We start from the raw sequence: 15,861 nt of genomic DNA, 5'->3' as shown, positions 1-15,861 counted from the left end.
TGAGCCAGTCCACTCCCCACACACCAGCTCTCAGTGGGGAGGAGAGCAGAGTGATGAAGCCAATTCATAAATGAAGATTGTTAGGAGACCATGATTGGTAAGGGTCAATGGGAAATGTGGCCAAGACACCGGGGTTACACCTCTATTCTTTACAAGAAACACCATGGGATTTTTAATGACCACAGAGAGTCAGGACCTTGGTTTTAAATCTCATCCAAAGCACAGCACCTGTTTACAGTAGAGTGTCCTCATCACTATACTGGGGCATTAGGACCCACATGGACCACAGGGTGAGCACCCCCTGCTGGTCCCACTAACACCTCTTCCAGCAGCAACCTTAGTTCTTCCCCAGGAGGTCTCCCATCCAGGTACTGACCACACTCACACCTGCTTAGCTTCAGTAGGTTGCCAGTTGTGAGTTGCAGGGTGATATGGCTGCTGGCTTGTATCTTGTTAATTTAATCTTGTTTTCAGCCATTCACTATAGCTGTTAGCTATGAAGGTTTTACCCTTCGCTGGACTTGGTACATTCTGAGGGGGAGGAGCCAGCCCAGCTCAGAGGATAAAAGAGCAGACTCCCTGTGCCTCTGTTTTCATTCAAGAGTCCAGGAGCTGAGGAGAGTGGTGAGTACTGTTTCTTTACTGATTTTGGGACAAATCTTTCATTTGCTGGTTAGTCCCATATTTTTTCTTACAAACTTTATTTTAGAGAAGGGGTGCTTAGATTAAATTCACTTGGCTGCTGCTACAAAACTTTTGTTGAGAAAAGTACTTTTACTTTTAGCTTGATATTTAAAAACCCAATCTACTACCTTTTTTGTAATAGCCAACTCATACTTGTTAAAGTTGCTACTGACTTTATAAGTTGTGGAAACTTCCAAACAGCCCCATATTAATTAAGAGGACCTATTTCATTATCTTGCCAGCAGCCATATCACACTGCAGTTCCCAGATGGTAGCCCACTAAAGCTAACCAGATGTAAGCCTGGTCAATACCTGAATTGGAGACCTCCTGGGAAAAACTAAGGTTGCTGCTGGAAGAGCTGTTATTTGGGCTTGCAGGGGGCACTCACCTTTCAGTCTAGGTGGGTCCTAATGCCCCAGTATAGTGATGGGGACACTACACTGTAAAAAGGCACAGTCCTTCAGATGAAAAGTAAAACTGAGATCCTATGGTCATAAAAACTCCCAGGGCATTTCTCAAAAAGAGTTGGGGTTTTACCCTGGTGTCCTGGTCTATTTTCCCACTGGCCCTTACTGATCATGTACTCCTAATAACCCCCATCTCTGAGCTGATTTCATCACTCTGTTCTCTTCCACAGTGAGAGCTGGTGTGTGGTGAGAGTTCTGACACACTATGGCTGCGTTTGCATCATGCAGGTAAGGCTGCACATTGGCGGCAGTGGTGGAGGGGAGTCCCCATTGCCTGTATAGCACTTTGAGTGGAGTGTCCAGGAAATCACTATATAAGTGTAAGCAATTATTATTATAATGTAATTAACTTTAAAAGGTTATAAGAAAAACAAGATAAGAAACTTGAAAAACTGGAATTTAACTAATGAAATGGACTACATTATAATTTTAAAGGTCCTTAAATTCTGTGCTGGACTGAACCAATACACACTTTAACCTCTGGGATTGGAGAAAAAGACCCCTAAGCCCTAATAGTCTGAGCACTTACCGTACCAATAACAGAAGAGTAATAAATCAACAAAATCTTGATATGTACAATAACTACTAATCTCCTATGGCTCATATGAGTATGGCACAACTAGAGTGACGTTTAAAATCTTTCAGAACATAGCATGTCACCGTTTCCTTCAATTTAATTACGTCTAAAAGCAGTTGAACTTTAAGCTGGATCTGGATCTGACCTTTTCATATAATTTCCTCTCACCCCCTTCAAAAGATTCACGTACCTATTGTTTGTTAATCTGGAGGACTTTGGAGGCAAGAACGGGAGACATGTCACAACTGCCGTGATGGTCTGGAAAACACTACATGGCAAATCCTTGAGCTGAACACCCTGGATTCTTTTAAAAATGATGAATAAAAGGCTGCTGTGAATCAACTAGCAACCCAACAGTTTGACATGATAATTACTCATGTTAAACCAGACTATTTTTATGTACCCAATGAATGATACATACCATTGCTAAAGTCAATGTGTACATTCTTGCTCCTCTCCAGGACATCATTATGGTTGTCAATGACTCGTCCACCCTGTGCTCATAAAAATAAACACTCCTTACACATGTCACCAGTTTATTTTTCTACACATTACATTTTATTTATGAAAACTAGTTCAAAACTAGTTTTGGGTGCTCATGTAATTTTCTCTCCAGTTGGTTGTGGGTTTCCTCCAAGTAGTGAGGTTTTCTGCCACAGTCCAGGAGCATTGAGGTAGGTTAATTGCATTTTGGCATGATGAGACCTGAGGAATGGACTGGCATCCCACCCAGTCTTCATCAGTGCAGTGAGCTGTATGGTTAAACCATTGTAAATGGATTTATACCTCCTAGTTGGCAGTTATCAGTCATTTAAACCAGACCTCACTAACCAAACAATCTAATTACAATTTAAAACTGTATAACACTTACATTTTCTAGACCATTAACCTCTTTTGAATTTAACCCATTGTACTGCCAGCATGGCTAGGAGTTGTCTCTACCCCAAACTGCAACCTCTACACAACTCCATACAATTCTGACAACTCCTTTTTTCATAAATAAACTATTATATTCCTGCCATTGGTCTACTCTGTAATCCTAAACTGCTGCACCTATAACAATTTCACACTAACTAGTTACATAAATATTTCACAAACAAGGTGTTACAAAAATAGAACTGTCCTTTGCAATGCAGTCTCAACCCATACAGTATGAAATGGCTTGATCTGTAGCAGTAGTACTATCTCAATCCCACACTTTTGTCCCCCTGTTACATCAACTGTTACATTAAGAGAGACTTAGTAATGCCAGCACCCCAAATTTCACTGCAAATACAATAAACCTGATATACTACACAACATACTTAAGTAAATTGCTTTTCAGACATTTTCACTTGAAATGGAATGGAAAACTGAAATTATACAGCAATTACTCATAAATGAAAGTGTATAGTGGGAGGCACCACGGAGAGCACCAGTAAAAAGTCAACACCCCAGCTGAGGAAACAGAAGCACCAGTGTGAAGTTAGCTGGGAACAAAAACAATACAAAAAGGGAGAAAATAAAGTGAGCAACTGCCATGTTACCTACAAGCTGGGCTTAACCTACCTAATGGGGTCCAGCTTGGGGAAAATAACTGCTAGCACAGCAGTCACCAGACTGGACATTTGCTGTTCAGTGGGGTCCAGTCTGTGCATAACAAGATGCATGAGTTTGCCTGCCCCTATGAAAGGGCATAAAGGGACAGGCAAAACAGAAGATGGAAACCTAAGACAGGTACAATCCTCAGCAGGACTGATGGTGCAAAAACACCATCATCCAGGGGTGGCTCTGCTCTTCTCAGAGGGTGTCCAGTGTGCCTTTATAGCACCCACCCAGCTGGGGCTCATGAGCTGGAAGCCAAGACAGCTGGGACTACAAAGACAAGGGGTTACCCTTCTACCAGGCCTCCACCTCCACACTGGGCACACCCCTGCATAATGCCACCCCCGCATATAAACAAATGGGAATAAATGTGCATATTCATTTCTACACTATTTCACTATGCACAAATCACCCAGTGGCAAATTTAAAAACATTTAAAAACCCCAAACTGCATTTCAATTCTGTGTTTTAAACCATCAATGTCTAAAATGTATACCTTAAAGCTCACCTACTTTCTACACAAATACCACAGGTTTTCATAATACAGGAATGTATAAAAATGCTTAGATCACTAAAAATAAAATTATAACTGCTTATAAACATCCTCCATGCTGAGGAATGTACCCAAAGAGTACCCAAATAAATGTAAAATAAATGTACCCAAAGAGTGTGACCTAAACCCCCAGTAGTAAAAATTGATTGTAAAACCAAAGAAACATAATTTAGGGAGCAAGATTTCTAAATAAAACAATGTAGGGAAAAGCAGGTCCAGTGCCAGTATAAACTCAATATAGCACATTGTACAACCACAATCAGCATACAAGAAACAAAAGAAAACCGACTCAGTACATTTAGCCATTTTTAATCATCCCACACCAACAAAACAAATATAGATTTTCAATACATGGAGGACATTTTCTGGCAAAGAATTTACAAAGCCGCAAAACAAAATATCCCTTCTCACAAAACAGAACAAACAACCCCCATCTTTCTCCTACCTCATTCTGTAGGAAATCCCCTCCCATGACAAAAGGCTTTCTGTGCAGGTACCAAAAAAGAGCGGCACTCAGCTAAACCAATCCCTCTTTTCCAAGTGAGTGGATGAAATTAATTTTCCTTTTATTAATTTCTACCTTATGTGCTCAATTCAGTTTTACTCTACAGCCAATGCAAGATTTACATACATGTGTGCACCCATGCAAATAAATCATTGCATGACCTTTGAGTCTTTCAAACTCTGCTTTTCAAATGGCCTAGAATGTGCAAAACAGCTACAAAGTTACCAACTGCCAACTCTTTCTCCATTCCAGCACTAGAAGTCACTTTGTCTCCTCCCTGCCAGGTGGCTCAAGTGCTGAAGTAACAAGCCATGGTCCTAACAGCCATTACAAGGCTGGTGTGCAGAGGTTCACTTAGAGCTTCATGCAACTCTTGATGTACTATGAATAGCACCTGAACCTCTTTCCTGCCCACAATTAACCCACCAAAGACCTCCCTCCCTTTCTCTGCCTTTGTTGTTAGGAACTTCTAAAGCAGCTTTGATGCTCCTCTGGTGAGTCCATTGGCTTCTGGAATTGGAACAGGCACATGATTCCCCGAGCAGATCTTGGCAGACAGAACCCACTACCCAGTCTGCTGCATCTGGGCTCTGGTCCTGGTGAACGTCCTCCCTTGGCAGCAAAGGCCTGATCATCCCCCAGACAGCAGAGAACCTCAAGAAAAAATAAGAAACTGGACTGAGTCCTCTGCACTAGTCAGAAATGGTCCAGCCAACATTCCCACTCCCAACACCAGTTTTGACCTAAACCGCCATAATGTTCAGTGCTACACCTTTTCAGGACAAACTAACAGAAACCCACCCTGAAGAGTGCAAAAGCAAAACCCCACGGTGCAGGACTCCTACCACAAGGGAGAACTTCAGTTATATTATCTTGTTTAAAACATTATTTCAACATAAGTACACAAGTTACAAATTACAGGTTCATCCTTCTCTAAGCAGCCAGCTAACCAACTTATCCCTTCCCTCAACCCCAACAAACCCAAACAAAATAACCCAGAATGTTCTTGCCTGCTTACCCAGGACATAGATCCACTTGCTTCTCTTCCAATGCCTTATAAAGAGTGGACACTGAGAGAAGAAATAGAACTGTTAAAATTACAAAATCAAAGATTCTCAAATATTCAATTCTCCGTGAAATGAACTAAAGATAATGCACGGCTTTCAGATTGTCCTACATTCCTCTGACAACAGGGTCTTTCAAGTCCATTTTAAGTGTAAAAAACAATAAAAGTCAAGAGTAATATATGGAGTTTTTAGGATGTACTGCACTGTATGCTGCAACTCCCGTGCACACGCCAAAAGCTGCCTGCCCAATATACTCAACGTACCCCATTTAACATGATATGCAGTCTACACTAATGTACCAGAATGTACCCAAGTAAACCAATATATACCCATAGTACCTGTAACGAACAGTTCTTTCCGGACCCTATGCGGACGACACAATCCGAAGAAGTGGGGAAACGTCATGCAGGAATACGGGGCTGAAGACAGGGGGGGCGTGTCCAAGGTGCGCTGGTGCACGTGGGAGGTGTGGCCGAGGCGAACAATCCAAAAGAGTAATCCTTAGAGAGTATCCAAACAAATGGGTAAGTCCAAAACCAGGAGATCCATCAAAACACGGAATTAAAACCAGATGCCGGGTCGGAACCGGCGGACAGGGAACAGGAACGGGAACAGAGATTAAAACCTTAACGGGACCAGGAGCTTCCAGGTCCCGGACTCGCACGGTGCGGAAACCAGATGCAGAGCCCGGATGAGCGTCAGCGCCTGGCTTTTAAGGTGGGCTGGGAATAGGAATCAGGTGCACCGAATAAAGTCTTAAGTGAAAGGGCTGGAGCACCCTTAAGGAGGGGGGACTATAATCGTGACAGTACCCAAATGTACCCGATTAAAACCCCATGTACTCAGTGTGCTCATTATGCTCAAATGCCCCATCTCTCTTCCTGGATGGAAAGGGACTCACCTGACCCACTCACCTGACTAGATCCTTTGATGTTACTGTTGACTTTGTCTTGGAACAAGCACCCCACTCCTCCAACAGATCTTAATGGAAAGGTCCCAGAGACCAGCACCATCTGTTCTCCACTCCTGGTGATAAAAGATCCTCCCTCTGAAGCAAAGGCCTGGTCAACCCTTCTGGCAGCAGAGAGCCTGAAAAGGAGAGAAATTTAGACCAAGTCCTCTGCACTTGTTCGAAACGGACAAGCCAGCATTTCTACTTCCATCATGGACACAGTGCAGCATCTGTCCAACACAGACCAACTGTAAAACACCCTGCAGAGAGCAAAAGAGAAAACCCCCAGTCCAGGGCTTGTGCCACAGGGGATGGGATCCATTGCAGTTCCTCCCCTGAGAGGAAATCAGTTCCTGTCCAACACCAATCAAGAGAACCTGGCTGACATGCTGTCTCCTCAAAAACATAACCAGCAAGGAGTCTGCAGTGGAAGAGGCTCCTTGTGCGCCAAGTCACTGTTGTACTGCAGTGTATCCAAAGTGATTTATTTACATGTGTGCACCCATGAAATAAATCAGATACAAAACTAATTCAGTCTTTGAGCCAGAATGACAGCCAGTCAAGTGCATGTCAGTGTGGGAGTGCTTCACCCAAGCAGGGAACAAAACCCAGAAGATAGCCAAAATAAAAAAAAAAACATTTAGCACATTAAAGCATGACCTTATCCATCTGAAGATGTCCAAGAGCTTAACACAGCCTTCTCCAAAAGCACCTTTTCATGATGGGAAAAGAGTGAAACCCACCTCTGGTCCAGGGACCATGTCAAAAGACACTACCTTTGTATCTGCTCCAAGACCCATGGGCATCCAGGAATTTCAAGAAGGACAGCTTGCAGCATCTCTTCACTTTCCACTCTTCAAAGTGGAAGACTTCAATTCTCACAAATGGACATCAACAGGTCACACAGCTGGTATCCTTTTAGCCAGCCAGTGAGCTTCCTCTGAACAGGATTCTCCACGCCTGTCACTCCACACTGTGCTTTCAGATGGCCAGGGACTGGTAAGCACCTATCATTGCACTAGTCTCATTTACAAACACAATCAACACTAATACTGACCAGCCTCATAAAAAGAGTTTGAGTTGTACCTCCCCTCTACTAACCTTCAAACTCACCTTTACCTTGGCCAAAAAGTTGCACTGATTGGGTTAAGAGCAATAAGCAGATCAGCATTAAAGATGCAGGCTATGTCCAAGAACTTCAGGCAGTGAGATGATTAGATTATCGACTACCAGTATTCCCACCTCAAGCAGAGGTTTGACAGTTGTGGCTGATGAGAACTTTGAGCAGGTGGATCACCTCGCCTTTCTCAGGATAGAACTAGCCTCCTTTACTCAGAGCTGGGCCATTGGCAGAATGGCATCATGGACTCCTGCAGTGGATAGACACTCCTCCAAACTGTCCATCACAGAGCAGCCAAGGTCAGTGATTCAGGCAATAGCTGAAAAATAGGCACAGCCTTCCGCTTCCTTATAGTTCCATTGACACAGCAGATTTCCAGGGAACCTCCAGATCCTGTTGCAATATTCCATGATGACAGTTGTCACCAGCTTGCTGGAATTCACATGCAGTGCAAAACAAAAAGGATTAAAGTTCAGATTCAAATTCAGTGAATCCATCTCAAAACGTACAGAAGGACTCAACTCCACCCCCAATCCTGACTGATCACTGATCCTAACCTTAAACACTGGCCTCTTACTGGCCCAAACAGACAAACGATAACCCAAGTCCTTTGCCTGCTCACCCAGGACATAGATGCTCTTGCTTCTCTTCTTGACAGCAGCTTGGAAGCCTCCTAAGGCAAGACATTAGAATTCTTCAACTTTGCTTCCCCCTCCCCACAAATACTCAGATCTTGAGGTCAATTTACAGAATTTAACTTTCTCCACATTCCTAAATCCAAGGAAATATGTTTCTTAATTCCATTTACAGTATTCCATGTGGACCTAGGGTACATACAAGCCCAATTAATGTACACCTAAAAACTACCAGTACTTCTACAAAAAAAAGTAGTAACAAGTTTACAGTACAGCAAATTGACCTTAGAATTTTGTAAAGTTGTATATCCCATCAAAAAGTGGTGGACATTCACTTTAAAAAAAAAAGTAAACACACCTAAGGCTGCAGTAAGTTTACAGTCGGTTTTACATAAAGAACATTTCAAGTCCCCCCCCAAATTTGGGTTCCATAGCAGTACAAGACCAGAAACACCAACCATCTTCATTACTTAACAGCTGCAGCCTTGACTGGAACGCCATGAGGGGAAAGGTTTTAGAGCTTCAACATTTTAAACAATTGAAATACAAAAGCACAAATAGCACTAAAACCCTATTGCTGGCCACTGTATATAGATTTAAGCCTTCCAGCCACATCATGTTTTCTACCATCAGAGAGATTACAGCTTGTACATATACAAACGTTTGGTAAAACTAAGCTTCACATTCACTACTCCGCTCCTTCAAATGGGTTCTAAAAATTGAACCAAATGGAAATGGTTTACTACCATAGTATCCTATACGTCACAAGTCAATACACAGGAGCCAAGGGCAAACTATGCAGTACTTAACAAAGCACAATTAAACATCCAGAACAAGGGAGTCCTCCAGAAAAAGCACATTTTCATACTGCTCTCTCCCTTCTCACAAAGCACAGTACACAGCCAATTCCAGTCAGCATTGCTTTTAGTGCAGGAAATTAGAAAAATACTGTCTCACTGGGTTAAATCAGGAAGTCTGCCTTACACTAGACAGGAGCATAGTTTCCCCCGTTTTACAATTTACTTAATTCACTTCTAAATTTCAGTCAATGTAAGATTTAGTTACATGTGTGCACCCATGAAATAAATCTTACATACTGCTGATTCTTTTCTAGTGGTACCATAATACAATTTAGCCAATTTTTTCCCAGTTTTTGCACAACACTTCCAATATTTGGCACTCATTTCCTGATTAACCTGTGCTTCTGCTAGGGGAATACTGCCATTAAGGCTAGAAAACCTACAAAGAACTCCAGCAGCTGCAGGCTAAACAAAGGCTTTAAAATCAGGGTCCCCTCCTACCTGGAACAGTCAGCTTTGGCTCAACCAGCCAGGTGGCTCAGGTGCTCCTGGAAACAGTCATCACAAAGCTGCTGTAAAGACCATCAGTCAGAACAGGAAGCTGTTCCTACCTTTAAAAGATGCTTAAGTGATGTCAAGCCCAAAGCTGCCCCACACATGATCTCCCGTGGTCCCTTTTCCTGGTTGGTAGAGAACTCACTCGGCAACTGACTGGGTGCCCTGGCTGTTGTATTGGTTTAGAAACACTTAACTCCTCAAGCAGATCTTCACAGAAGAGAAAGCACCCAGTCTACAGTGTGCCACATCTGCATGTTATTCCTGGCAAATAAAGGTCATCCCTCTGGGAGCAAAGGCCTGGTCAACCCTTCCAACAGCAGAGAACCTGAAGTGGAGAAAGATTTAGATTTGAGCCTCTGCACTTAGAAACAGTAAAAAATTATTTACTTCCAGCTCCAGTTTTGTACTAAACTGCACAAATGTTCACAGTGCAGCACCTATCCAGGACAAACCAACGGGAAAAAATCCTGCAGAAAGCAGAGAGAAAACCCCCCACTCCATCCTTGTTGCCACAGGGGAGGAATCCAGTGCAGTTCCTCCTGTGAGAAGCAGTTTCTGTGCCAACACCCATCAAGAGAACCTGGCTGTCATGCTGTCTCCACAGAGCCTTAATCAGCAAGGAGTCTGCAGTGTGCCAATTCACTGTTGTACTGCAGTGTAACCAAAGTGATTTACTTACATGTGTGCACCCATGAAATAAATCAGATACAAAGCAGTAATTCACTTTTTGAGAGCCAGAATGACAGCCAGTCAAGTGCATGTCAGTGTAGAAGTGTAGCACCCAGAAGAAAGTCAGGAGGAAAAAAAAAACACAAAAAGGCCTACACCTCATATTTAACACTCAAACATGATAGAAAATCACCAAAAGCTTCCAAAATCTAACACTGGGCCTATTCTAATGGGTAAAAAAGCACTCAATACTCATGAACTGGTTATTAAAAGCCACATATATGGAAAATTAACCTACTCCAAGTGAAAAACATGATACAGGAGTGAAATTCACCTCTTCTCCAGGTACAGTGTCCTTCTAGACACTACCTTTGCAACTGTTCCAAGAACCATAGGCATCCAGGAAATTCAAGGACTGCTTGCAGCACCTCTTCACTTTCAGCTGTTGAAACCACAAGACTTCAATACTTACAGGTGGGCATCAACAGGTCACACAGTGGGTATCCTTTTAGCCACCCAGTGAGCTTCCTCTGAACAATTCTCCAAGCCTGTCACTCCACACTGTGCTTTCAGATGGCCAGGGACTAGGAGCTCTGATCATTGCACTGTAGTTTACCTCACAACAATCAACACCACTGCTGACCAGCCTTATAAAAAGAAGCAGCTCTGTGCACAGAAGCCCAAGGTTTCCACAAACTGTTCTGACAAGATCTCAACTGGCAACTCCATCAGCATCCTCTCTCCAGTGACTGTGCTCATTGTCACGATCTTCTTCTCAGAATAGGCACCTTAAGGAGACAAGGGAAGCAAAACAGTGATGACCACCCCACTCCCACCAAGAGGGGACCAGCACAAGTGCTGTACAGACTGATCCCAGCCTTCAAAGCCTCACACTAACCCTGACCTGTATCTCCCCTCTACTTACCTTCAGCTCACCTTGTTCACTGAGGGAAGCCCAAGAACACAAACAGCAGCACAGCTTTCTACAGTCCAGCAGAGACAGAAGCACCAGCATGTTGGACAGAGTAGGAGAGGGAGTAGGTTCTTCCTTGTTATCCTAGTGAAACTGCTCAGTCAGGATATAAATCCTCTTTCTTGTTGCTGGTTTGAGAACTAGAGAAAAAAAATCAGTATTTAGTAACAAGAGTTTCATACACTAAAATCAGAACCCAGCTGTCACAGCTGTGATCATCTATTTCACAACTCTTCAGAATCCTACAAGTAGAGGAAGAGACTCATTTCTATAGATGTTAGAAAATTTTAAATTGTCTCAACCAAAAGCAAATAGGAATTTCACAATAACCTTAACTTCACCCTATGCTTTCACAAACTTAAATTTCTTAAAGTTATTTAAAAAAGAACTATGAAAACCCTTCCAAACGTCTCTTGATTAAAAAAAAAATACATAGCAAAACCACTCACCTTGCACAGTAACACCAAAAACTAACAACCACCAGCCCAACACCACAAAGCCTCAAGAGATCTTTCTCTTGCTATAGACAGAAACAAACAGAGCCCAGCTTCCCAGGCTGCCTTGATATAAGCCTCACGATGACCTCAGGGGAATAGATAATTCACCAAGAGCCAATCCTCAAACATCTCCTCAAAGTGCAAACACCAAATCCCCACCACTTCTAATACATCACACACCTGCTTCCTATGACCAAACAAGTATTAGCCAGCTAACCTATTGATCTCTCCATCCCAAAGCCAAATTAATTTCCAAATTACTTACAAGAACACTCATTAAATAGCAATATGCTCCAATTATTCAATTAGTTGCAGTTTCTTAGTGATTTATCACTTCAACTTAACCCATAAATGGTGAAAAGTGACTTTGAAGTCAAACTTCAAATTATTCAAGATCTTTAAAGTGTCCTTTACATAACTCCAAATGTTCAAAGTGTATGTATCCATACTGTATATCACATATACAGATGCAGCCATTCAAAACGAGCGAGGTACGCTGTGGTAAAACGCAGTGGGCGTGTTGCATCACATGTCATAATGTGTCATATAACATCATACCACAGCTATGATAATAGTATCCAGAATCACTGCCAGGTGGAGCTAATAAAGCTTAACCTGTCATGTACAGCGTTTGAGCTGTCACCAGAAAACACCTGGTTTCGAATCCCGATCACTGCTGAGGGACAATCTTTATCTAATTAAGAATTTAAGTTGTATACTCTTAAGAATTTTAATTTTAAACTGTGTATTACAGCATGTTAATCATTAAACATTAAAAAGTTGGTATATTTTATAAAAGCAAGATTGCTGTTGGACAAAAGGACACAACCTTCCACCTTCGTCATAAAGATTTTAATTATGCATAAATATTTTATGTATCAAAGTCTTTAACTTCTTAATTTACATGGGTTCTGGCTTTAATGTACTTGTTGTAACATTATTAATGAGCACTCTCAGGTTCACATGGGTATGCACCCTCACCACTGCCACCTCAGGCTGGCCCCTCACCACTTGGGACTCAAACCCAGGCCTCTAGCATCACTCCACAGGGAACCACCCAGCTGAGCTAAAGGGAGATCTTCTCTCCACCCAGTGGCTGTGGACTCTACTATCCACAGGGAAGGGCGGTGACGTCACCGTGCTGGTAAGCCAGCTCGCACAACCTGTAATGTCAGCCGTATGCAGTACATTAAGCTTATATTCTGTACTTCATAAAAAAGTTATAACATTTGATCATTTTCCAAGAATAGGTACAGTACAGTAGTAAGAATGCCATTTGCTGTTAATGTAAAAAGATAAATGTTGTAGTGAGTTAAATTCACTTGATAGCTATATTAATATGGATTCGTGTAACTAAGCAGCTAAAGTACCACAAGTGAATGTTTTGGAAACATTTTGACGTGTTTCTTTTTTAAAAAAATCTTCTATTGTTCTTGTGTACGGATTACTGAAGCTAAAAGTTTAGCCTTTGTCACTAATTTAACCACTAAATAAAGACATAAATAAAGAAATCCCTACATTACAAACTGTATATGGCCCAGTATTTCACTTTCTCCCTAAACATTTTAAGCATCAAAGTCTTACATGTGGTTATTTTAGAAACCTTTTTATGTGATCCTTCTGACCATATTAAGTTTATATACTTTGTGAAAAGTGATAATGTTTTAACCTTTTCTGTGATTTGCTCGTTATTAGCATAAAATAAAGCATACTTTTAGAATTTAATTAACAAGGAATATAATATGGAATCGTATACCTAAAGAAAAGTATCTAAAAAGCATGCTTGCCAGCATGGTGACATCACCGCCTTTCCCTCTGAATAGCTAGCAGGGACCTCAGCCTTTAATAATAGGCAGTGAAAACATTTGTCTACCTGTCCATGGGGGGAAGGGGGACTGTCTTTCATTCGAAGGTTCGCCTATTGTACTCTGAGAATGTAGGAGGGAGGAAAAGTGCCCTCTGTCTTTTCACTGACAAAGTTGTGTTGACAAAAAGTACAGTATGCTTAAGAGCCGTTAAACCGGTTCTATTTAATGTTCTATTTATTTTTTCGGCACAGCCACCCGGCCCGAACCACAGAAGACACCAGCTAGCCTTACAATCTAATCTTTCCCCCTTTGATCCCATGAGGAAGTACAATACGCTCCTGCTTTGTTTAACAATGGTATAAAAAATAAATCTAAATGGTGAGAAAGCTATGCTTAAAGTTAATTAAGGGACTTAGAAGACAAAGATAACGATTTACATTACATTGTCAGATTGTGAATCAATAAAGGCATTTAATTAAACACGTTTGCAATTTTAATCAAAATGGGTGTAGTGGGGTTAGATCATTAGATATGCAATACACTTTCTCGTGATCATCTAAGAATCTTTGTGTAAGCTGTAAGTTTTTTTTTAACTTTTATACATTTAAAACACTTTAATTTTGTAAACACAACACACATTCTGTACAGCTACAGAAAAATCACATTATCCTGCCTTCCCGTGGTGTTAAACCAATTAGCAGGTGATTGAGATAACAATGCATCGCCCACTGAGTGGAATGTTCTTTTTTACAAGTGTAAAAAGAGGTGATACATGTCTCATCTATAACTCTTCAGTTCACAGAGAAATTCCGCCAGACCCTCAAAACATTGTCCAATAAAACTCTTCTTGTACCTAATTTTTAGTTTAGCAGTTTAGTTTTTAGTTTTGCATGATAAGCACATTGTTTAATAGGGATGACATTATCCACTTCTATTATCACTGTAGCCATTACTTCATGGTGGGTGGCTACTTCAGCCTGCGTAGTCTGTAAAGAAACAAGTAATAGGTTTATTCCATGCTGAAAAGAGAAGAGAGAAAATGCAACGTTTCGGCTGTGAAGCCTTCTTCAGGTGTGAGGGTCTTCAGTTCAAAATGAAACGCTTGGAGTTTGTCGGGCGCTCTGAACGAGTTAAACTTTGATGTTTGATGTATTTCCCAGAAGCTATACTGACTCTCTCTGATGCAGTGCATTCACTGGGCAGGTGACTGAGGGCTTGCCAGCGCAGTGGCATCACTGCCTTTCATATAGATAGGTGGGACCTGGTCTGTTAACATTGAGGGCAGGTTTCACTGTAGCTCAACTGGCTGCTTCCCTATTAAGTGATGCTGGGGGCCTGAGTTCAATTCCTCAGTTGGTAGGGCATGAGCCTGAAAACACTACATTATTAATACTATCTTCTGTGTTGCATTAACTAACTCTTCAGTTTATTCTGCCAGACAGTATATGAATATAATTATATCGTTATTTATTTCTTTAGATAGTCCTTATATTATAAACACCTTTAGGTTCGGCAAATTATTTTTTTAGTTTTTAAAAAAGAAATAAAAAATTAGATATAATGCTATGTTCCTGCTTAACTTAGACATTATATGATTTTAAAAGCTATAAAAACAGGTTTCGATAGTTAATAACCACTTTTAATGTGTGAAAAATGGGTGATCTTTCTTCCTTGTGATCAGCTTAGAATCTTTGTGTACGCTTTAAGTTTTTTACTTCTTAATTAAACGTTAAAAATGCACGTAGAACAGATCAGCAGCTCTTTTTATCTCAATTGATTTTTTTCCCTGTGTTTATCATATTGGCTATCATATTGTCCTCTTTGCTAGCTAATGGTACTTGTGACTGTGTTTCTGCATTGTGTAGCAACGAGGGACTATATTCTCAGGTGAAGGAACGTAAACATCTTAATTTTCGTGTTTAATAATTTTTTTTTAATTAAACTTCATTCTATACAGCACTCGCATATTTGGTGACCGTTTTATTAAAGCAATAAGACACTCGAGGCCTGTGCTATATCGTGGATATAGTCACAGTAAAAGGTTGCTAGCCCTCCGCATTACATCAGGCCTGACAACACCTTTTAACTGTGACTATATCCACGATATAGCACGGCCATTAGTGCCTTATTGCTTAAAAAATTAAATTCTAAAAAGTATGATTTTGTTACTGTGATAACGAGCGCACGTATTCATGGAAAATGGTAATCACTTAACTTTGAATGTTTTGTGATATTAGAAAGACCAACAAATTCAATATCGTGTCGATAATATTTATTATCAGTAATAACTTCAAATTATTCGTTATTAATAAATGACTTAGCTTTGAACAGTGGTGATATTTAACAGTATAAAAATGTCAATATACAGTAGTGTCCATAACATTTGTTATTTTAGTTTTTCAAAGAAATGT

General features: G+C 41.0%; 2 long non-coding RNA genes across 2 annotated transcripts; one reads left to right on the top strand and one right to left on the bottom strand.

The window, feature by feature from the left end:
* Nucleotides 1-590: 590 nt before the first annotated feature.
* LOC138237512 (uncharacterized) lies at nt 591-2,258 on the top strand. The gene is made up of 3 exons (XR_011188965.1): nt 591-624; nt 1,323-1,380; nt 1,910-2,258. It is a non-coding gene; the product is annotated as an uncharacterized lncRNA (long non-coding RNA).
* A 1,979-nt stretch (nt 2,259-4,237) lies between these two features.
* LOC138237513 (uncharacterized) lies at nt 4,238-6,000 on the bottom strand. The gene is made up of 3 exons (XR_011188966.1): nt 5,777-6,000; nt 5,390-5,441; nt 4,238-5,025 (listed from the first exon to the last, which is right to left on the bottom strand). It is a non-coding gene; the product is annotated as an uncharacterized lncRNA (long non-coding RNA).
* Nucleotides 6,001-15,861: the final 9,861 nt, after the last annotated feature.

Source organism: Lepisosteus oculatus, unplaced genomic scaffold, assembly GCF_040954835.1.
Source record: "Lepisosteus oculatus isolate fLepOcu1 unplaced genomic scaffold, fLepOcu1.hap2 HAP2_SCAFFOLD_97, whole genome shotgun sequence".
Lineage (NCBI taxonomy): Eukaryota > Metazoa > Chordata > Actinopteri > Semionotiformes > Lepisosteidae > Lepisosteus > Lepisosteus oculatus.
Note: the sequence above shows the minus strand (reverse complement) of the source record. Positions and strands in the feature narration are given on the sequence as shown.